This window comes from Schistocerca serialis, chromosome 2 (assembly GCF_023864345.2).
Source record: "Schistocerca serialis cubense isolate TAMUIC-IGC-003099 chromosome 2, iqSchSeri2.2, whole genome shotgun sequence".
Lineage (NCBI taxonomy): Eukaryota > Metazoa > Arthropoda > Insecta > Orthoptera > Acrididae > Schistocerca > Schistocerca serialis.
The window spans coordinates 581,155,717-581,178,840 of NC_064639.1; positions in this window are offsets into that span (position 1 = coordinate 581,155,717).

Here is a 23,124-nt window from a genome sequence, read left to right on the forward strand (position 1 = left end):
AATTCTGTCTGGCTCTTGTTACGTTTTCTATTATAATGGTTATAGCTCCGCTGCTAGAGCGTTAAAAAAATTCTATGTTATGACTGGTTTTGCGGGTATTAGCCTTATGTGCACAAGTTATTATCACCAGTGGTTCTGTCGTTGTGTACTGCCATTGGACTAAAGAAATGTTCCAAATATATCACAATGAAGTCAGGAAAAGTAGTTCGTACCAGAATCTACCGAGTAGTGCACACGGGTGTACAAAGCAACATCAGTCTGTACACAGGTGAACAAGTCACGAGAAAAGCTGTACTAGCTCGTGATCTAATGTCTACCCATGGGTGCTCAGATTTCCCTCATTTTATTATGATGATCTTTCCTCCCTATGTAACTGTACAAACTTCGTGGGTGTAATATATGCATGAAAATAAGAGTAAAATATTAAAGCTTTGTCTGAAATGTCTTTATTTCCATGTTATGCTGCATAATGTCATTTGTGGTAGACATTACATCACTCGCTAGTACAGGCTTTTGGTGTATCACGTTCTCCTGCATATCGAGTGACGTTGCTTTATACACCCCCCTACACCGCTCGGTTCATTCTGGCACGAACTGCCTTTGTTTACCTGACTTCAGTGTGGTCCCTTTTACTCTATGGCGCTGTTGTACTGCAGCAGCAGCACCACCACCACCACCACCATCACCACCAGACGACCTGTAAGCGGATATGTTGTAAGTAGGCTGTTTAGTTTTTCTTATTGGTAACGCCACGTAGCGCTCTGTATGAAAATCACTGGCTGTGCTGTGTGCAGTCTGTGGCTAGATTGCATTGTTGTCTGCCATTGTAGTGTTGGGCAGCTGGATGTTAACAGCGCGTAGCGTTGCGCAGTTGGAGGTGAGCCGCCAGCAGTGGTGGATGTGGGGAAGTGAGATGGCGGATTTTTGAGAATCGATAATCTGGAGGTGTGTCCATCAGAAACAGTAGATTTGTAAGAATGGATGTCATGAACTGCTATATATATTATGACTATTAAGGTAAATACATTTTTTGTTCTCTATTAAAATCTTTCATTTGCTAACTATGCCTATCAGTAGTTAGTGCCTTCCGTAGTTTGAATCTTTTATTTAGCTGGCAGTAGTGGCGCTCGCTGTTTTGCAGTAGTTCGAGTAACGAAGATTTTTGTGAGGTAAGTGATTTGTGAAACGTATAGGTTAAAGTTAGTCAGGGCCATTCTTTTGTAGGGATTACTGAAAGTCAGATTGCGTTGCGCCAAAAAATATTGTGTGTCAGTTTAAGCATAGTCTTGTACAATTTTTCTAAGGGGACGTTTCATATGTCGACCCTTAGCCGAGGATACCTCGCTGGAATCTTCTGATTTTTTCTTGTAGTTTGTGTAATTAGTGTAGCTATTGTTTATTGCTAGCGCGTAATTATAGAGAGAATTTCCTTTGTAGTTGTAGTTTTTCATTGTTGTACAGTACAACACTTGTGGCATGCATGTAGATTTGCACCAAGTATTTCGCAGCTGCGCTTGCAATTAACTAGATATTATTTTCAGTGCTATGTTAATGTGTTTTCTTATTTTGCTCTTCAAATTGTGCTTTTCTGTGTTGTCGTGTGAAATATTGTGAGAATAATGGCGTGTGAAAAACGTAATACTAGGCTCCAAAGTAAACTGAGAAATGACAGTGAAGACGAAAGCAGTGTGTTAGCGCCACCGTGAAATGAATTAACTAATGTTCAAACTAGTAATTTGGTAAATGGACATAGGGAAATGGAGCGGGCGGCAAATAATGGTGTAGACAGTGACACAAGTAGTGAACAGGGAAGCATTATCGATCGATCGGTCGGCAACAGCTCGCCTCAGGAATCCGAAATGACAGAACACAATTTTGCAAATACTGTAGACTCAGGTTTTGGGTCCTCACCGTTTTCTCAAATAAGTCAAGACACATTTTCTGCTCGTCAAAATGTAAATGTTGCCGGTGCAAATGCACTGCCGAAAAGCATAGAGGAACAGATTCCAGACACTAATACATTATTATTGCAATAAATGCAGCAAATGAAACAAAATCAGAGACAAACGCAGCAACAGTTAGACACAATGGAACAAAATCTTCAAAAGTTAGACACAATGGAACAACACCAGAGACAAACACAGCAACAGTTAGACACAATGGAACAAAATCAGAGACAAACACAGCAAAAGCTTCAAAAGTTAGACACCACACTTGAACAAACACGTGAAGATTTAACTTTATTTATTTATTTCGAGTCAAAAACATTACAACAATATTTACAATATATACAATATAACAAATCAGGTCAAATCATAAAAGAACAAACTAAACGGTATTAGCCCAAAATTGTGCAACGGCAGCAGCATTGTCTGAAACATCAACAAGCTCTTGTGTGGAACATGATACAGGACATCTAGGACAGTTAATTAAATGTTTGGTTGTCTGTTCTTCTCCGCAGTCACACAAGGTGGAAGATTCCTTCATGAAGCCCCATTTAAACAGATTGTCCTTAGTTCGTCCGACGCCACTCCTGAGCCGATTTAGAGACTTCCACACTGTCCAGACTTGATTTCCACCAGGAGGAAGGGTCTCAGAAGGAGTCATCCAATCGTTACTGTCAGATTTTGCTGTCCACTGAGATAGTCTGGGGGTGAAGCTGACTCCTGCACGTGGTGCCCCTGCATAGGTACTGGACTAGATTCTCCAGTACTGAACTGAACGTCAGCATTCCAAAAGCATTGCATTATAGGTTTCACTATGAATGGAAACCAAAGGTCTTTATCAAGACCTCACCTTGTGATTGTATCAATCAACATAGAAGGATTGTCTGTTGCCAAAGAAGAACTCCTGCAACATATTGCCAAGGAACCTAGGTGTGATATTTTATGTATACAAGATTTAACTACTGAGTTACATAGCATTGAATCGAAATGTCAAAAAGACTATAATGACGTAAAAACACAAATTTGTGAGCATTTTCAACCTATTTTTTCGCGGCATGAAAATGCATTACAGAATCACGAAGCAGCCATAAAAGAACTGCAAACTATTGTTCATGAAAATATGAGACCTTGCAAGCTAAAATTGACTCAGTTGCATCTATCGATTCGGTTACACAACTTGCAAAAACTCAGGAAAACTTAAAGGACACAGTAGATACTCTGAAAATTGGTTCAGAAAGACACATGGAGGAAATTAGTTCACTATCAGAGAAAGTAGTCGAACTTTTGGATGAGCTAAATAATTTATCTACGAAGGTAGATGATAATCTGAATGACGCAAGAGCGGTAGTCTCTAATGACACAGAAGAGTACGAACAAATTAGGAAATTCAAACAAAATCAGAATCAAATTAATACACAACACCAAAGAGAAATCCGGGAAGTACAAGATCAACTGACACAGGTAATACAAGAATTACGTATTTCAGAGGACACTCGCGCTCCAACACGGGAAGAGGGACTTAGAAATACGGAAAAGCCGCAAAATAATAACACAGCGCATTTCGAAAATTATGAAAGAAATTGGCAAGGTGCACCGAATTTTGAAATGGAACCGCCGAAACGACGCAACAATGATCGACATGCGACTCGCCGACACGATGATTTTGACTATAAGCTGTTCATTACTACACGCAAATTCAAAACATTTAAGAATTCTGGCAACGACATTCATCCACAAGCGTGGCTTCATCAATTCTCACATTGACCCCCCCCCCCCAACTGGTCATTAGAGCACAGATTAGAATTTATGTGTGGATATTTAGAGAATGAACCAGCTGTAAGAATGCGATCGGTCATTCACGATTGCCACAGTGAAGGAGAATTTTATCATGCCTTCCTCTCTGCATATTGGTCTCAAGCTACACAAGACCGAGTAAAACATAGCATCATAATGATGAAACATTTCGAACAATTTGAATTTTCCAGTCTTGTAAAATATTTTGAAGACATGTTGCACAAGAATCAGTACCTGTCAAACCCATACAGGCCCTCAGAACTCATGTGCATTTGCTTAATCAAATTACCTGAACATTTACGACATATTATTTTGGCAGGATGTTGCAAAGACGACATTGAAGCTTTTCAGGGACTTTTACAAGAATTGGAAATTGACACTGACAATCGCGGAACGCGAAAACAGGAACACAACAATTACAGGTCACATCCGTCGCAATTCCGCGATGAAAGAAATAATAACTGGACATGACAAGGCTATTCTCGCAACACAAATCGTGACCAAAACAGACACCACCCATATGACAACCGTTGGCAAAATAGTAATAATTACAGGGAAAGATCACCTCTCCGCGGTAGTGACTATCACAGAGACAATCAGAGAAACAGACAATATAGGAACCAAAATAATTATTATCAAGGGAGACAGAATAACTTTAGACGCAACGGTCCAGCGCGCAGTTACGATTCAGGGAGATATTCACCACGTGACCGACAAGAAAGAAACTACGGAATCTACCGACATGACGACAGACGATATGATCGTAACGACAGACCTGAATTGCATCAGAACTGGCGGGATTCAAACATGGCGGGGCCCTCTCGACAAGGTGAATTTGTAGAAGTTAGGTCTCCAAATCCCTCGTCCAAGTCGTGGGAGATGGGCAACGGCACAAAGTAGGGGATTGCCTTTAGGGGCGATGTACAGCGGGGACTTCGTGTGCCCCAGGACCGCTACGGTAGCTGAGAAGGCCCTATGGGAACCCTGAAACGTGACGGCTAACGGGGCTCTGGTGAAGCTGCGATAGGCCTAGCAAGCCAGTAGTGGATAAATCAACTGCTTTTAAAAAGGGAACATGCCTCGGATCACGGAACGGATTTAAAGGAAACCGACCAAGCAATGGAAAAGGATTATGAGATGGTTTACGGCTGGGCAGCTTAAACGTAAGGACTCTAACTGGGAAGTTAGAAGAAATTGTAGAAATGATGGAAAGGAGGAAACTGGACATCTTGGGACTTGCTGAGACTAGGTGGAGAGGAGTTGGTGAAAAACCACTAGGTAAAGGATGTAAACTGTACTGGATAGGGAATGAGAGGGGAAGAAATGGAGTGGCAATAGTGGTCAGAGAGGGTCTGCAGGAGGAGGTGGAAGGTATCAATGATCGAATGATAAAAGCCAGAGTACGGGTGAAAGGAAAAAGCATTGAAATCATCCAAGCATATGCCCCACAGGTGGGGTGTACAAAAAAGGAGAAGGAGGAATTTGAAGATGACATGCAAAAGCAGCTAAATGGAGGAAATCAGATTATAATAGGGGACCTCAATGCACATGTTGGCACAGACAGGAAAGGATTCGAGGAGATAATGGGACCAGAGGGCTGGGGGAACCGAAATAGAGAAGGAAAATTGTTGCTGGAATTCTGCAAGAGGAATGGGCTGGCGATCGCAAATTCCTGGTACAAGAAGAGGAGTAGTCACAAAATAACTTGGTACAGTGGGGACTGGTCCCAAACTTCAGTAGTAGACTATGTACTAGTGGATAGGCAGATGATGAGCAGCCTCACAGATGTTAAGGTCATACCATCTGAGGCCTTAGACAGTGACCATCGGCTGTTGGTAGCCACCCTGAGAGAGAAAAAAGATAGGAGGGCAACAGATATACAGGAGAAAAGGTTGAAGACATGGATGCTGAAAGAGGATGAACGGAGGACCCAGTACCAGACACTGATCAGGAAGAAGCTGCCAAAGGAAGATCAGAGAACAGTGGAAGAAGAATGGGGCGATTTTAAGAGGGCTCTAGTTGAGGCAGCTGAGACTGTGTGCGAAAGAACTAGCACAAAGAGGAGAAGTAGGGAAACCCCATGGTGGAACAACATATGTAAAGAGGCAGTACTTCGAAAGAACAAAGCCTTCAGAGAATGGTTCCAGACCCAAACAGAGGAAGCTAGGGTAAAATATAAGGAAAGCAAGAAAGCGGCACAGACCATAGTAAGGGCGGAGAAGAAGAAGTGGATGGAAAAATGGACAAGAATGTTAGAAGAGGACAGTGAAGGGAACAAAAAAGTACTTTACACCATGGTAAGAAATAAGAGGAACGACAGAAGCGAGTGCCTGAGGATCATGGATAATACTGGAAGAGTTGTGGAGGAAATGCATGAGCTCAAAAAGATTTGGAAGGAGTACTTTGAAGATCTGTTGAATGCCGCCAAGCGGGTAACTAACAGCGATGGAGAGCCTAAGGCAGCAGACGATTATAATAGTGGGGAAATTGATGATCTAACTTGGAATGAAGTGGAAGAAGCCATAAAGAGGATGAATGGGGGCAAGGCATCAGGTTGGGACGAAGTAACAGTGGATATGATACGAGCAGCAGGAGAAGTAGGAACCCAGTGGCTATACAGAGTGCTGAGGGTGGTGTGGAAGGAGAACAGAATTCCTGAGGATTGGAAGAAAGGAATTATAGTCCCGATCTTCAAGAAAGGGGTAAAAGGAGATGTGAGAACTACAGAGGAATCACCCTGCTATGCCACTGTGGAAAAATCTATGAAAAGATGCTGGAGAAGAGAATAAGAAGCAGTATTGAAAGTTGACTACAAGAGGAGCAGTACGGTTTCAGACCGGGAAGATCAACAACGGACCTCATATTTACGGTAAGGCAACTGCAGGAAAGGCACTATGAGTATGGGAAGGACTTAATCATGTACTTTTTGGATATTGAGAAGGCGTATGACAGTATCTGTAGGGACAAGCTCTGGGATGTGCTGAACGCAAAAGGGATAGATGAAGAGATAACACGAAAAGTCAGAAAAATGTATGAGGGAAGTGAGAGTTGTGTGAAAGTGGGGAGGGAACGTACTGCATGGTTCAAGCTGGAAAATGGGCTGCGACAGGGAAGTGCACTTTCGCCTTTATTGTTTATTATTGTTATGGATGAAATCCTACAGCAAGTATCAGATGCAATTGGAGATCATAAAATGAAAGCAGTGCTTTTTGCCGATGACCTGATGTTATGGGGAAATTGCGTGAAGGAGGTGCAAGAGCAGTTAGATGCATGGGAGGCAACGGCAGCACAATATCGAATGCATTTCTCTGCAAAGAAAAGTGAAATAATCGTCACAACAAGGAAGAAGAATAGGCCAAATGTGGATATAACTTGTGGAGGGGAAAAACTACAAGTGGTAGAGAACTTCAAGCACCTGGGAAGCGTGATTGAAAGTAAGGGGGGAAACGCAATGGAAATAAATGAAAGGTGCAGAAAAGCAGGGCAGTTCTACAAATGCATTAGGGGGCTTATTTGGAGCAAGGAGGTGCCACAGAAATCCAAGGGAATTATATACCGAACCTACTTTGTCCTCATATTGACATACGGAAGTGAGACATGGGTAATGCACAAAAGCGGCAAAAGTAGAATACAGGCTAGTGAAATGAAGTTCCAGAGGAGCAGGTTGGGTGTAACATGACGAGACAGATTGCGAAATTTGTATGTGAGGGAAAGACTAAAGGAGGAACCAGTACAGGACAGGATAGAAAAATCAAGACTGCAGTGGTATGGACACATGAAGAGAATGGATGAGGGAAGAATTCCAAAGAGGATGTTTGATCTGCAACTGGAGGGGAAGAGGCCCAGAGGAAGACCAAGAGATAGATGGGTGAAGGGAGTGAAGGTATGTGTGATGAGAAGAGGAGAGAACTGGACGAAGGTGGAAGAAGGGGAATGGTGGAAAGACAGAACACGATGGAGAAGCTTGTGTTCCCGACAGACCCAGCCAGTGGCTGGAAACTGTCCAAGATCATGATGATGAGGTCTCCAAATACCAGTAACGACGCGCACCAACAAAGAGACAATAGGCAATGACTCATACCGCTGGCAGCCACAAAACGTACTTATGAAAGTGACGTCGCAGCTGCCGTAGCTAGTAATTACGTAAAAATGGAAGACATTAGGGACATCCTACTCCAGGAACACGACGTAAAACATAACAACATTGCATATCCTGTGATTCACATTACAGTAAATGACGTAAAATTTACGGCAGTACTTGACTCTGGCAGTCCCATTTCAGTAATTAGTGAAACAGCCTTTAGCAAATGCAACAAATCGAACGATTGCCCCACACTTCCGTTACGTAAGATTAAATTACAAGATGCGATCGTTGGAAAAAGTGTAGATGTACGCCAACAAACCAACGTAGAATTCTTTCGTCAAAGCCATAGCTTCTCTATGAACTTTCTTATTGTTCCATTATTGTCGACGGAAATTATATTGGGAGTAGACTTTTTGAATGAATACAAAGCCATCTTAAACTTTCACGATGCTAAAACAAGTTTAGAGAAAGAAGGTAAGTCAATAGCTTTGAAGTTTGAAGATTGGCTCTCAAACCATGACGAGGAAATTAATTGGCTTTACCTTCTGTTAGACAACAGTTCGGAATTTTCTACGGAACTACACACTAACAGTCACTCTGCAAGTACTGACAGGGATGATATCGACGACATATTTGAAACTAATGAGTTAATTCAGAATAAAATCCAAATAACTGAGAATTGTAATGACACTGATAGGCAGGACCTTTTTGAGATTTCACAAGTACATTCCACAGTTTTTACTCACAAAACAGGAACAATCGAGGGATTTCGTGTTCGTGAGCATACTAAATTTTGTGTTAGACCATACGTAATTCCAGCACATTATAGGGACCGTGTTAGAACAGAAATACAATCTATGCTTGACGAGGGCATTATTGAGCCTGCAGTAAGCTCATACAACAATTCATTACATGTTGTTGAGAAGAAAAATGGATCGATCAGACTTGTCTTAGATTCGAGACAAACAATACTATCATTATTCCTAAAACAGACAGGTCGCAAACGATGGAAGAACTTCTTCAAAATTTTAATGGTGTAAAAGTGTTGTCTTCTATTGATCTCAGATCCAGCTTTTATCATATCGAACTTCATCCAGAATGTAGAAAATACATAGCTTTTCTTTGTTTCGGCATTTGTTATCAATTTCGGAAACTTCCTTTTGGTTTGAACATTTCTTCGGCAGCATTCATTCGCGGGCTAAATTCCATATTACCTGAGTTCTTAAAACGTCACATCACCTTATATGTGGACGATATTCTGATAGCAGGAGCCTCATGGGAACAACATAATCGTATCCTAAACAGTTTGTTACGAATTTTTGCAGAATCTGGAATTACAGTTAACTTGGAAAAGTCTGAATTCGGTAGGTCAAAGGTGAGGTTTTTGGGACATATTATTTCTTCTGAAGGCATTCAGCCGGATCCTGAAAAGTTAGAAGCAATCAGAGCCATTCCAGTTCCATCCACAAAAAAACAAGTCCGCAGTTTTCTAGGTCTCGTAAATTTTTACCGTCGTTTTCTGAATATGCAAATTCTAGTTACACCAAAACTTTGTTCTCTCACTGGAAAAAATACTATTTGGAACTGGGACGAACAAGCACAGTTGGAATTCAATTCTTTGAAAGAATCGCTACTTAACGCGCCAATACTAGCTCATCCAGATCTGTCACAAGATTTCTGCCTTAGCACGGATTCTTCTAAAGTCGGTCTTGGTGCCCATTTATTTCAAGAAGCCATAGAAAACGACACTACTGTTCAGAAAACCATTGCTTTTGCTAGCCGAGTGCTAACAAAATCGGAATATAATTATTCAGTTACTGAATTAGAAGCTTCAGCTATCGTTTGGGCATTTAACAAATTCCGTTTCTTTCTCTCTGGCAAGCACGTAAAAGGATACAGTGATCATCGTGCATTACAATTTCGTATGTCTTCAAAATTAAATCATGACAGGTTAAAGCGCTGGGCATTGTTTCTGCAAGAATTCCACTTCACAGTAGTCTACATTCCCGGCAAGGAGAACGTTGTTGCGGACGCACTGTCACGCGCACCAGCTGGGCTTAACAAAAGTAACACAGAAGGCAACCTCGAGAAAAATTTCAGTATTCTTTACATTCAGAAAGTCGCCTTTGAAAACTTCATCACCACATCTTTAAAGGACATTGCTCATGAGAAAGATAAAGATCCGGTTTGGAAAGACATCAAAAGTAAATGGCATGAAAAGACGCACACTCAGATTCGGCATTATTATCTGGTTAGAAACAACATATTCTTCAAACGCTGCACTGTTGATGACAAGCTATGGGTACTTTGCATTCCAGACGATTTTGTTAATAAGCTCATTTGGTACATTCATTTCAGCTACGAACATTTTGGTCCACGAAAATGTTATCATATTCTTCGAACGACTTGTTATTTTAACAATATGGAAAAGAGAATTCGAAGAGTCTTGTCTATTTGTAAACTTTGTCAAAAGACGAAACCATCTACTATCTTACGTCGTGCTCCGTTGTTTCCTATCACTCCTCCTAAATTAAAGGAATTTGCTGCAGTTGATCTCTTGGGACCCCTTGTCAGGACATCGAATGGATTTTCGTACGTTCTAGTTGCTGTTGAACTTACTTCAAAATTTGTTTCTTTCACTCCGTTATGTGAAGCCACTGGACGGTCTGTATCCAACGCCTTTGTTAAAAATTTCTTACATGAAGTTGGCCACGTTGCTAAAGTCATTTCAGATAACGGATCTCAATTCAGATCTGCTGTTTGGTCACGCATGCTTCGGAACCATAAAATCAAACCTGTTTTTATTTCATTGTACTCACCACATTGTAACCCGTCTGAACGGATTATGAAAGAAATCAATAAGCTTTGCAGACTTTATTGTCACAGAAAGCATCAGCATTGGGACAGATATTTACACTTATTTCAAAATTTGCTGAATGAAATGCCTCACGACTCCACTGCTTTACCACCTACTCTTGTACTGAAGAATGCAGAACCACCGAACAGAATCAGAGAGCTTGTACCTTTCCCGAATACACGTAAACTTCGACACAAAGACATAATTGATTTGGCTATTAAAAATATAAAATCTGCAGCAGACAAAAGAAAAAAACTACACGGTAAAGCAAATGCAAAGAAATTATATATTGGTCAGAAAGTTCTCATTAAAGCTCATTCATTGTCACATAAGAAGAAACACAAATTCTTTCTGATTTACAATGGACCTTACAGAATCCGACGTATACCACATGACAATTGCGTTGAAGTTGAAACTCTGCGTACTAGATAGAGTAAAGGATTGCACCACATTTCGTATGTAAAACCGTTTATTGAGAGATAATCTGTTTGTTTTTTTAATTTAGTCTTTACTATAAAATTTTTCACTTCACATTACCAGTACTCTTTGTCACACTTAGAAACTGTTAACATGTAACTATGTTTTAAAATAAACTATCCAGTCTATAACCTAGGGAACATATTTAGACAGTAATTACGAATGCATTGTTATAGTGAACAGACGACACAGTGTTATTGTGTGTGTACATTCTTGCTTGTTAGTGGCATTATTATGTAACGACCATAAGGCTCACACACTTAGAACATGTACCGGTACTGCTAATGTGATTTTAATGCAACATTTTGGTTTATTTGAAAATACATTCTGGATTTAAAGTACTTTCTGAGAGATATCAGATGACACAGTGGTTAGTTTATTTGACAGCTACATGATTATATCACGACGCTACTAATGAGTGACACAATTTATATTATTGCTTTTGCGCTGTATCTGTTTTATATCTGCACAGTTTTTCTGTATTATTCTGGAAAGTAAAACATGTTTTAGTAGTAACTTTCGTGGTATAGCTACAATGAGACAGCCTTTTTCGTAGCACAACAATACGTTACATTATAGTGCTTTCTTGATCACGGTAAGGTACGTAATAACTACGATATCTATACGCAAAGCATTTCACTTTCGCTTATGATGAGGTAAGTACATTGACTTCAGCAGAACTTTTCTTACAGAGGACGATAACTACGACAGTTCCACAGAATTATCTTACAGCAAGACGCACATTTAGCGCTACAGGACACGCATTTGAGTGATTAATTTTGTACTTAAACCATTTTTTTTTCAAGATTTTTGAATTACAAAGAAAGTTTTCCGTGATACATTTCATTCCATTGCTGTAATCTGTAACACCTGAGGGTATAATTACATTTATCCTCACGGGGGTACTCGCTTACTTTGTGTACCATGTGTGTGGCAAGCACAAGGAGCCGTAGCTAGTATGGTATTTGCTTATACAACTTTACACATCGGTACCATATTTCTCCAACACAGAATTGCACAGCTATCTGATTATTTAACAGAGAAACAAAAATTTTTTTTATGTCAGTGACACATGTTTACGCAATTACACAGTTGGATGATTTCACACTTATGAAATTGTATTTTGTCTGTACTTTGTGAACTGTTCATATTTTTTCGGAACCATTGTGATAATATGAGAGCTTAGAATGATGTATTTGGTAAGGGATCATGATTTTTTAAGTATGTTTGAGGTAGATGACTTTATTGAAGGTCTTGAAATTATTGAAAGAAGCTGCGACGATTCTGAATTGTGATTGATCTGTTATGATGTTATTATTGCGATGACGATGTGTATTATGCTGTTGAGGTACGTTTATGATCAATAAGCTTAGAATCGTACTTTGAAGAGTTATGAAATGAGTGTACATGCATGAATGTATCACAATGCCGCCGAAAATTTTTTGGACTCTGTTATATTGATAGGATTTTGTTTCTACACATTTGTAACGCAAATTTTCGACCTGTGAAATTTTTATATGAGACTGTCACTGCTTTCGTAAATATTTCGGTAAGAAAGTTAAGTGACCACCTTCACGTAATGCGTTGTGGGCACCCAGCTGTGCGACAATCGCCTGGAAAAAAGCCATTAGTATGTGCCTTTCAGAGGCACAGGCGGAGAAAAAAAAAAGGACCATTATCCTCGCTATTGAAATTTCTTTGTAGAAAGCATCGCAAATATGACACGCTCAAACTTGAAAACATATGATTATACTGTGGAACTTTTAATTTATGATATTTACTAAAATGCCTAATGAAATAATGAGAAACATTTTACATCTATTGTCTTTCTAGTTGAGAGTTTGCTCATTTTGTTTAATATCAAGTTTCTAGCTGCACTGCAGCATTGGTTAAAATAAAATTTAATAGATGTACTAATATCACTATATTCTGTCTACAGACCCAGTAAAGAATAATTTTATGATGTACTTTCTTAGAAAAGAGAGCACAAATAGACATTTCCCTTCACAGGAATTGGAAAAATAATTTTTTAACGATTTGGTAACTTGTCTGCTAGAGTAAGTTATCATTCTAGTGTTAAGATGTGACATAGGTATTAAACATGGCCATTTTTACTGTAATATTTTGAGGTTTGAGGTTTGTCATGTTTAGATATAAGTTATTGCATTTGCTGCTGCTGTTTGCCAGGTATAGTGCTACTAAATTTCACTTTGTACTACTCTGTTAAGCTAGTTTTACTACTGATTTATTTTTCTTGTTGCTGCACATTGGCTCATATTAGTTGTAATGTTGCATTTGCTTGGTAATTTAGATTTACTGTAGCTTGCTTTGCCAATTTCCATTTTTTTTTTTTGTCATTGCTGTTTGTGTTAATTGTTTTGTGCTGCTGCATTGACTCATCCCTTAGTTTAGCATCTGAGCTCAGTAGATTTAAGTTAGCTTAAGATGGGGTACACTATATGTGAGAACGAGTTGTGATGAATTGGAAGAAATGCATTGGGAAGCTATAAGAAAATTTTGAAAGAGGATGTGAACAGAATACAGAAAGCATGCTTGGATAGGATTTTTTTTGGTGGAAAAAAAGTGTTGAAATAAGGGGAAAGATCTACAGAACGAAGTTTTGGGTTGGACTGCAGTACCAAATGGCACACTGAAAACGAACCCTGTCTTTCCTTTTGTATTATTCCGCTATGTGTTTATGTACCCTTGTGTATTTGTCTTTTTCCTGTCTTTAAGTGTTTAGCTAATAAGATTTATGTTGTAGAATTTTTCAAATACTATATTATTTACTTAGTAAAGATGTTTAGACATTATTTATTCTGTTTTGTTTTAATGCTCACGTGTGAAGTTGATGTTTCAAAAGTTATTCTGATCTTTTATGTATTTACTTATGTCATAATTCCTGTAACACTGATGTATATGTTATTTCGATTCTTCTGTAGAGCCTGCATTACCACAAATGTTATCTGTATTGATATTCTTTAATGATGTATTTTGTACCTTTGTTATTGTATTCTTATGTTATAAAATTGTAATTGACACCAGTTCATCAAATTAAGTAACTTGTAAGTTACATTTCACTGCACACATTTCTGTTGGTCATAGTATATGGACAATATGTGAGAAGTAGGGACTGTTAGCGTTTGCATGTGTGTTAATAATTCAGCAAGGGACTGGATAACAGCATTGCTGGTTCTAAGGACAATTCCAAAAACTTTGTGAGTGCACAAGTGGTGGTTTATGGACCTGCTATATTGTCCGCAAGACTCTTCGATGGTGATTATGCACCTGCACAGTTGCAACAGATGGCTGCTGGCTGTCTCTACAAGGACTACAGTGGGTCTGCATCTTTGATGGCCCACCAATACCAATATCTCTACAAGGCCTATAGTGGGTCTGCATCTTTGATGGCCCACCAATACCGTAATCTCTACCAGGACTACAGTGGGTCTACTCTGTGATGACCTACCTACCAATATTCTTCAAAACTTCGACTGACTCTGCAGTGGGTTTGCTCTGTTGTGGCCCATCACCTGTCTGCATGTCGAGAGTCAGCACTGTCTTTCCGTTGGAAGGACAACACTACTTCTTCAAGATTGCATGGAAATCCACTACTTCCGTGTGTATTTTCTTTTACTGCTCAGACTTTGAGAAAAACACTGATATTTTACTGTGATGAACGATCGGGACTGTCTTTATGGACTGTGAGAAAATTTTATCTTTTGATCAACATTGTATCAATAAGTGTGTGCATATGATTTCTTTGTTATTGTAATTGTGAAAATTTTTTTAACAAATATGTATTGGCCAGTGCCCAAAACAAGTTGTAAAATTTTTTGTGGGTTGCATGAGGGCTATGTAAGTAGGCTGTTTAGGTTTTCTTATTGGTAACGCCACGTAGCGCTCTGTATGAAAATCACTGGCTGTGCTGTGTGCAGTCTGTGGCTAGATTGCATTGTTGTCTGCCATTGTAGTGTTGGGCAGCTGGATGTTAACAGCGCGTAGCGTTGCGCAGTTGGAGGTGAGCCGCCAGCAGTGGTGGATGTGGGGAAGTGAGATGGCGGATTTTTGAGAATCGATAATCTGGAGGTGTGTCCATCAGAAACAGTAGATTTGTAAGAATGGATGTCATGAACTGCTATATATATTATGACTATTAAGGTAAATACATTTTTTGTTCTCTATTAAAATCTTTCATTTGCTAACTATGCCTATCAGTAGTTAGTGCCTTCCGTAGTTTGAATCTTTTATTTAGCTGGCAGTAGTGGCGCTCGCTGGTTTGCAGTAGTTCGAGTAACGAACATTTTTGTGTGGTAAGTTAATTGTGAAACGTATAGGTTAATGTTAGTCAGGGCCATTCTTTTGTAGGGATTACTGAAAGTCAGATTGCGTTGCGCCAAAAAATATTGTGTGTCAGTTTAAGCATAGTCTTGTACAATTTTTCTAAGGGGACGTTTCAATGTGCCTCCTTACAGCGCAGCAGAAGGTAGTGCACGAGCAGCAAGACGACGAATATGGAAATGTTTCCAAACATAAGGGTGCCAAACCATTAGACTTTTGCCGCCGTGGACAGGAGTTTAAGGGAAAATGGCATTCGTGTTGCGTGACTGTTAGGTTTGCCTCAACAGGATTGAGAGAGTGTTCAAAACATACTGGAAAAGGTAGATGAAGATCCGACCATAAGTACCCGCCGCGTAAGTGTCATTGTTGGGATTCCTCAGTCAACTGTAAAGCTCCTTCTTTAGGCAGCAGTGCCACCCATTTCACTTAGTCACCTGACACCTATAGACTACCCCAGACGTCAGTGTTTCTGTCAGTGGCTACTCGAACGCCATGCTGCTGTTCCACCGTTCGGTAGTCGAGTACTGTTTATAGATGAAACTTTCTTTACACGTGCGGGTGTCGTGAACGCTCATGATGCACGTGTTTGCGTATGAGAATCCTCGCATAACTACAGTACGAGGATATCAACATCATTTTTCAGCGAACATTTGATGTGCTGTAGTGGACAATCAATTACTCGAACCACATGTATTTCCACAGCGCCTGACTGAAATGAAATGAAATGTCGTGTGGCTAGGGTCTCCCGTCACGTGGACGAGTCGCCTGGTGCAAGTCTTTTGAGTTGACGCCAATTCGGTGACTTGCGTGTCGATGGGGATGATATGGTGATGATGAAGACAATACAGAATCCAGTCCCTGAGCGGAGAAAATCTCGGACCCAGCCGGGAATCGAACCCAAGCCCCTGTGCACAGCATTCAGCCGCTCTGACCACTCAGTTATCGAGGTGGACAGCGCCTCACTGGCAGTGTGTATCGACAGTTTTTCGAACACGAAATGGATGGTCTGCTTCATGATGTCCCGCTCACTACACGAACCAACTTATGGTTAAAGTACTACGCTGTCCCTGCACATTTAAGTCGAGAGGCAAGAGAGTATTTCAGTGTTGCTTATCCCGATAAGTGGAAAGATCGTGCAGAACCAGTTGCCTGGCCCGGCAGATCTCCGGATCTTAGCCTCCTGGACTTTTACGTTTGGGGCTGTCTCAGGGAACTCGTGTATGGAGTTGCAATTGAGAATGTAGCAGAGATTTGAAAAATGGCTGTACAACTGTGCAGAATGAGATGACTAGAGCCTGTGACATTCCGAGAGCGGTAAGATGTAGAACACGTCACTCTTCGTCTACATGGACATCATTTTGAACATGTTCTGGGGAAAATGTACAGTATGCATTTTTGTTGAATCTCGGGTCCTACGTGTCGTTGCTTTGTGAGAAGAATTTTGTGTTGTTTGTGTCGCACTTGTGATTCTTACTCTACAGATTATCTCGGAAATAAAGCAATTCCAGGTAAAACTTTAATTAACATTTTATTCCTATTTTGATGCATCCGTTACACGCGTCGAGTGCGTACAGCTATGTGCATACGAACCCGTATACGTGTACACTAGAATATGCACTATTCCGATTTTGATTCTGGTGTCGATATTAATTATTACATGTCCTGTAGTACGTAATCTGCAGTTAATCACTAATGTGACTATAACTTTTCAGATAAGAGAACTGTAATGCTAATAGTAATATTAATAGTAATGTTAATAGTTCTTTTATTTAATATTATAAGCTCTTATGGATACAAAAATGTTTCTTCAGATGGTGATAGTTTTTCTTGAATTTAGGGCTAGGATGTCTTGAGAATGATCTACGGGTTACCCTTGAATTGTATATGTTCATTTTTTTATTGTGTGTGTTTTATCTGTTTCCATGTTTTATGCCATGTATGGACAGTTTAACGCCATGAAAAGAACTGTTAAATTACATCATCTTACCAGGCGGTGCGCACGTCAAGATTGTTGGTGACGTAGGCTGGCTGCTTACTGTAAGTTGGGTGCCTTAATGCACGTTTTACAAATTGCTTAGTGGCCGTGAAACACGTGATTCAAATTCTTAAGTACTTGTGAACAAGCCTGGTGGCAATAAACGTTCGAAAATTTGTTTTCTGTGAAGAAAAGCACTGACCTCAGTAAAATAATTTTCTTTTTCTTTTTTGGGTAAATAGGTTTATACTGGCAGTTTTCACTCCATGCTCGTCGCTCATAATTAAACGTATCTATCTTTAACTATATATGAAGGTAGTATCTATTCCCGAAAGAACAGATGCCATTGATAACCGTGCAGCTTCTCTAGAATGAAATGATAATTAAATGGATACCCTAGCTGCAAACAGGCGTTAATATACGTCATTGGGGACATGTTGAAAATATGCACACCGACCGAGACTAGAACCCGGATCTCTTGCTTACATGGCAGACGCTCTATGCAACTTCAACTTTTTTTGTTTTTAATCTCATTTTTGTTCGTTTTCGTTCGTTGTATCTGCTCAGGGCGGACGTCGCAAGACACCCGTTTCAGTTCGTCGTTGATACATTAACTCAGTTTTTTTACTACCGAGGGTAACTAACCCGCTGACCGAACACGTTGAATTGGCGTGCCTGCAAATAATAATCGGGTTTGGAATACAGGGCGCAGGAGATCCAACTGAGCCACCGAGGACACAGAGGTAGTGCGCCTGCAGAGACTTATCCCTTGCACGCTCCCCGTGAGACCCACATTCTCAGCATGTCCACACCACTACATTCGTAGTGCGCCTAATAGAAGTTTTCCCATCACACTCATTACTCGTGGCAGATTAATCGACCAAGTCCCGTACGAGTTGGGGCCTATCGTATGTGTTCGCACAAGAATGTCAATGGCCAGGTAGCCATATTCAATGGTATCTGTTCTTTCGGGAACAGATACTACCCTCATATATAGTTAAAATATGGCTACCAGGCCATTGACATTCTTGTGCGAACACATACGATAGGCCCCAACTCGTACGGGACTTGGTAGATTAATCTGCCGCGAGTAATGAGTGTGATGGGAAAACATCTATTAGGCGCACTACGAATGTAGTGGTGTGGACATGCTGAGAATGTGGGTCTCACGGAGTGCGTGCAAGGGATAAGTCACTGCAGGCGCACTATCCTCTGTGGCTAGAGCGTCTGCCACGTAAGCAGGAGATCCCAAGTTCGAGTCCCGGGCGGGGCACACATTTTCAACATGTCCCCAATGAAGTATATCAACGCCTGTTTGCAGCTAGGATGTCGATTTAATTATCATTGTATCAATCTTTGTTAGAGTGCCTGGGCAGGCCCATAAGCATGCTTGATGTACATGAAATGTACTCGCAGTTGCGAATACGAACAAGGGAATGACTACAACGAAACTTTGTGCCAGACCGGGACTCGAACATGGATTACCCGCTTTACGCGAGCGGTCGCCTTAACCGTTTTGGCTATTCGTGCAAGTGTTACTACCAGACTAAACTTCCAAATGTTGTCGCTTCTGCGTCACAAGCTGCACTGTTACATATTATGTAATTTCCGTACAGGAGGAGGGCATTTTAACTGAAAGTCACTACTTGGTGAATGAGCACGAATTGCGGTGCCTGTGTCGTTAAGCAGTGCTATGCAGTAATCCTTGAGAAATGCATAGATGTCCGAAGGAACATTGAATAGTACTTCTTAACAACACTGGCACTGTAGTATCGCATACTCCTGTCTTCCGACACATGGTGAATCTGGAGACGGTTGTTGCGCTACAAGTTGTGAGTCAGTCTGTGAACCTTACCATGTTAGATGAACTGAAGAGATAGAGCAGATTCATGGAAGAACTGTGTGCGTCATCTCAGGCCTTGTTTAGTCACTGCCAGAGCATCAAATAAGTGCATCATGAAATGATTTTGTCTCATAATTTGGAAAGTGCTTTTTACAGTATTCGAAAAGTTTTACTACTTTCAAAATTCCTTTCGCAGAGAGACGACTGAAAAGTAGAAAAGTTGTGGGTAAAACAGAGGAGCAACGAAAGTCCCTGTCCGCATAAACCACCAACGAGTAAAAATGGAAAGTGTAAAACTAGTTCTGGAACTCTGTATATGTACCACTATTCGTTATACATTGGGCTGCGAAAAATAGATGTAAGTGGAGATCTAAACATATGTGTAAAGAAAGCTCAGAAGGGAATCATCTTCGTCAAAATCGTTGCTGAATCGTGTCTCGTGACAAGCATAATTAAAGTTCGATACTTACATTGCTCAACAACGATTACTAATAATTAAGAGGATAGCGATTGTGGTCCTGTATGCCGGAAAGTTTCTGAAGTCACAACAGCAGTTAACAGATTCTGCTGTTCCAAACAGGTTAATACTGGTCTTCAGTATAGTACGTATGTGCTTTTTCAGTTACGGTATTTCGTAGAATTTCAGTACATTTTCTCATTTCTATACATTACCTATTTCCTAACATGATGATCTTCCATCATTAGCCATCGAAACTAGGCGGTGACAACGCTAGCGGACGAAGATCCAGTAGTTGCACGTTCCCGTTCTCTGCGTAACAGACACAGACACTACTGTACACTGCAGGTGAAAATACAAAACTGCTCGTGATGTATGACGGAATACGGGTCTCCAAAGGAGATGCAGTTCTTTCCTTGTAGCGAGCTAGCAACCTTTTTGCCCTAACGGTGCCTCCTTATACACTGATACACCGATAATCCAAAAAATCTTAACGGCCAATGTCACTCTTCCATATACAAAATCTTATAAGAGACGTCGCTGTTATGAAGGATATGTTTCGAGATCACCTGGCGTTTTGAAATGTGACGACTGATTTTATTTGCCCGTAATGTAGTTTGTCTAGTGAATTATTGAACATTTCTTTTATTTTATACGGTGTATGTGTAAATCGGTGCAGTACTTAGTTGTCTCAATTTTAATTGTTCAGATATCAGAACTATTGTCCTCGCATTAATAGTAAACCGTATTGTCATTCACCTTCATATTCATAACTGCTCCTACACACAAAAATTCCTCAGTAAGAGAGAGAGAGTTGATGAGTATGAAGTGACCGCGGCGCCACCGTTCTCAGTGTCGTTTTACTGGCGGAACTACAGTGGGTTCGTAAGAAGCCTATTAGTACTGGAGTAGCAGCAGCTTCTCGAGTTGTATAGTATGCAAGCCGCAACATTAGCCTCGTACTCCCTCTGTTTCTGATCTCTAATATCCATCTGGGTTCCCATGTGACCTACGGTAGCAATCAAAAGCACCATCACAGCTCTACACTTCGTGAACATGATCGCAGACCACCTACATCCCTTAATGCCTGAGATCTTATCGAACGGGGATAGCTCCTTCCAATACGATATATGTCTATGTCGTGTCACAAGAACGGAATCGTGCTACAGTGATTTGAGGAACACGATAACGAGCTCTCGTTTATTTCTTGGAGACCAAATCCAACTAACTGCAACCCGATGATACATATCTCGGACGCTATAGGATGCCGCAAAGCAACAACCCACAATTTACAGAAACTGTGTGACCTATGGGAAGATATTTCTGCTACATACTTCTGGAAACCTAACAAGGACTTTTCGAATCCCTGCCAAATAGAATCGCTGCTGTATTTCTGTCCAATAGCAGATTGTCACACTATTAATTAAATGGTAATAATGTTTTGGCTAGCCGGCAGCGGTGGCCGAGCGGTTCTAGGCGCTTCAGTCTGGAACCGCGCGACTGCTACGGTCGCAGGTTCGAATCCTGCTTCGGTCATGGATGTGTGTGATGTCCTTAGGTTAGTTAGGCTGAAGTGGTTCTAAGTCTAGAGGATTGATGACCTAAGATGTTAAGTCCTATAGTGCTAAGAGCCATTTGAACCTTTTTTTTTGTTTGTGGTTAATTAGTGTAGAGGGAAATATAACGGATAATGAAGTACTAAACGACTGTTCACTCAAATAAGGAGGATTCGTCTAAAAATGTGTGCAGTTTCTTGCTCTAATCGGGAAACGCTTCCTCTTACTCTGCGACAGCATTTGAGCTTTTAATTGGAATGGTGAAAGAAAGAAACGAAACTCATTGTAGGGTCTGTCTGTGATCAACACGTGATTTTGTGTGTGTGTGTGTGTGTGTGTGTGTGAATGTATCTATCAATAGATACGATGTTACGGCTCTTTGTGATCTGACACAACGTAACCTCAAACGATTTGCCCCTTACTTTCAAAAGAAAATCCTTGGACCTAGGTTTTGTAACTTACATAAACATAGAATGTTCCCTAGTTTAACATAGCTGAAAATGTCACAGTCTTTAGCTGCTTGTCGAATATGACCTACAACAATTTTCCTGTTTCTAGAAGTAGCTTTTAGTCTTACGTATGCGAAATATCGTCAAAAGTTGCAATATTTCCCTGCAGATAAATAAATTACTATCCCTGTGCAGTGTTCTGGAACATGCATGGGTGAAAGGAAAACAATTCATACGGTCTTGCATAAGGCAGAATTTTGACACTAGATTCCAACGTGTTCAGCCTTGCAAAACAGATCGAAACCAGATAATCTGTGTACTTGTGGAACAACAATTCAAATTGTGGCTATAAATTACTTTTAGACCATACAGTACAAGTAACGATTGATTACTCTGTGCCATTGCTGTGAATTCATTTTAATCATTCCAACCATTTTGGATCATTGCCGTGATAACGCAAAAAGGGCCACTCAATTTCTTCCTTTACAAATAGACACACAGCCATTCGCTATAAGTTCTAAAGAAATTTCAACTGTCTTAGATGTATTAGGTAGCACGAATATAGAGTTCTTCCAGATTTACTTCACAATTATTCTTGGTATCAATAAGATTCTACGTCATCAAATCGCATTTTCCTTGTCTCATCCTATGGCTAGAAGATGTTAATCTGGACTTATTTTTCTGTCTTTGAAACATAATAAACAACTAATCTGCTTAGAAACAGCTGTGCTGTGGTAGCTCTGCTTTATTTCCACAAATATCATTTCTTGAAACGTGTATCTCGTTATCATACGAAGTAAGATTTTAAATTTATAATCGTTTGTCGTTACGGAGAATTTAATTTAATTTCTTCTGCGTACACGTGAGTACCTTGACGCCGATTCTGTTCACTCATTATATCCTGTCTTGGGCACAGAATATATAACGGGTCAAATATCTGTGATATTTAAATTTTTCCCGTTGCAGTATGTGCGAAGAAAGTTGCTGGTAATCCAGAATTTATCATCTCGTGTAAAACTTGTGGTGTATACTCGTTTGTGAGTTCTTTGATGTATTGGGTAAGGTTCGTTATTGCTCTTCTTTCGTAGTGGATGCAGTGGCCCTTGGGATTGTCAAAGCTACACATCAGTGGACCTAATGATGGCGCCACTACACGCCACAGAAATACACGAGATGGTTCCAGTGGGAGCTCTGAGAATTTTATTGCTATCGATATTGCTTCTCATCTCAGGATTCCAAGAGTACTGTGTCTCATCCCACAACATGTACAAACGATACGTGTTATTGTGCCGCATCATTATGGTTTTATCCTGTTTTATTCACGAATAGAACGAGGCTGTAGTAC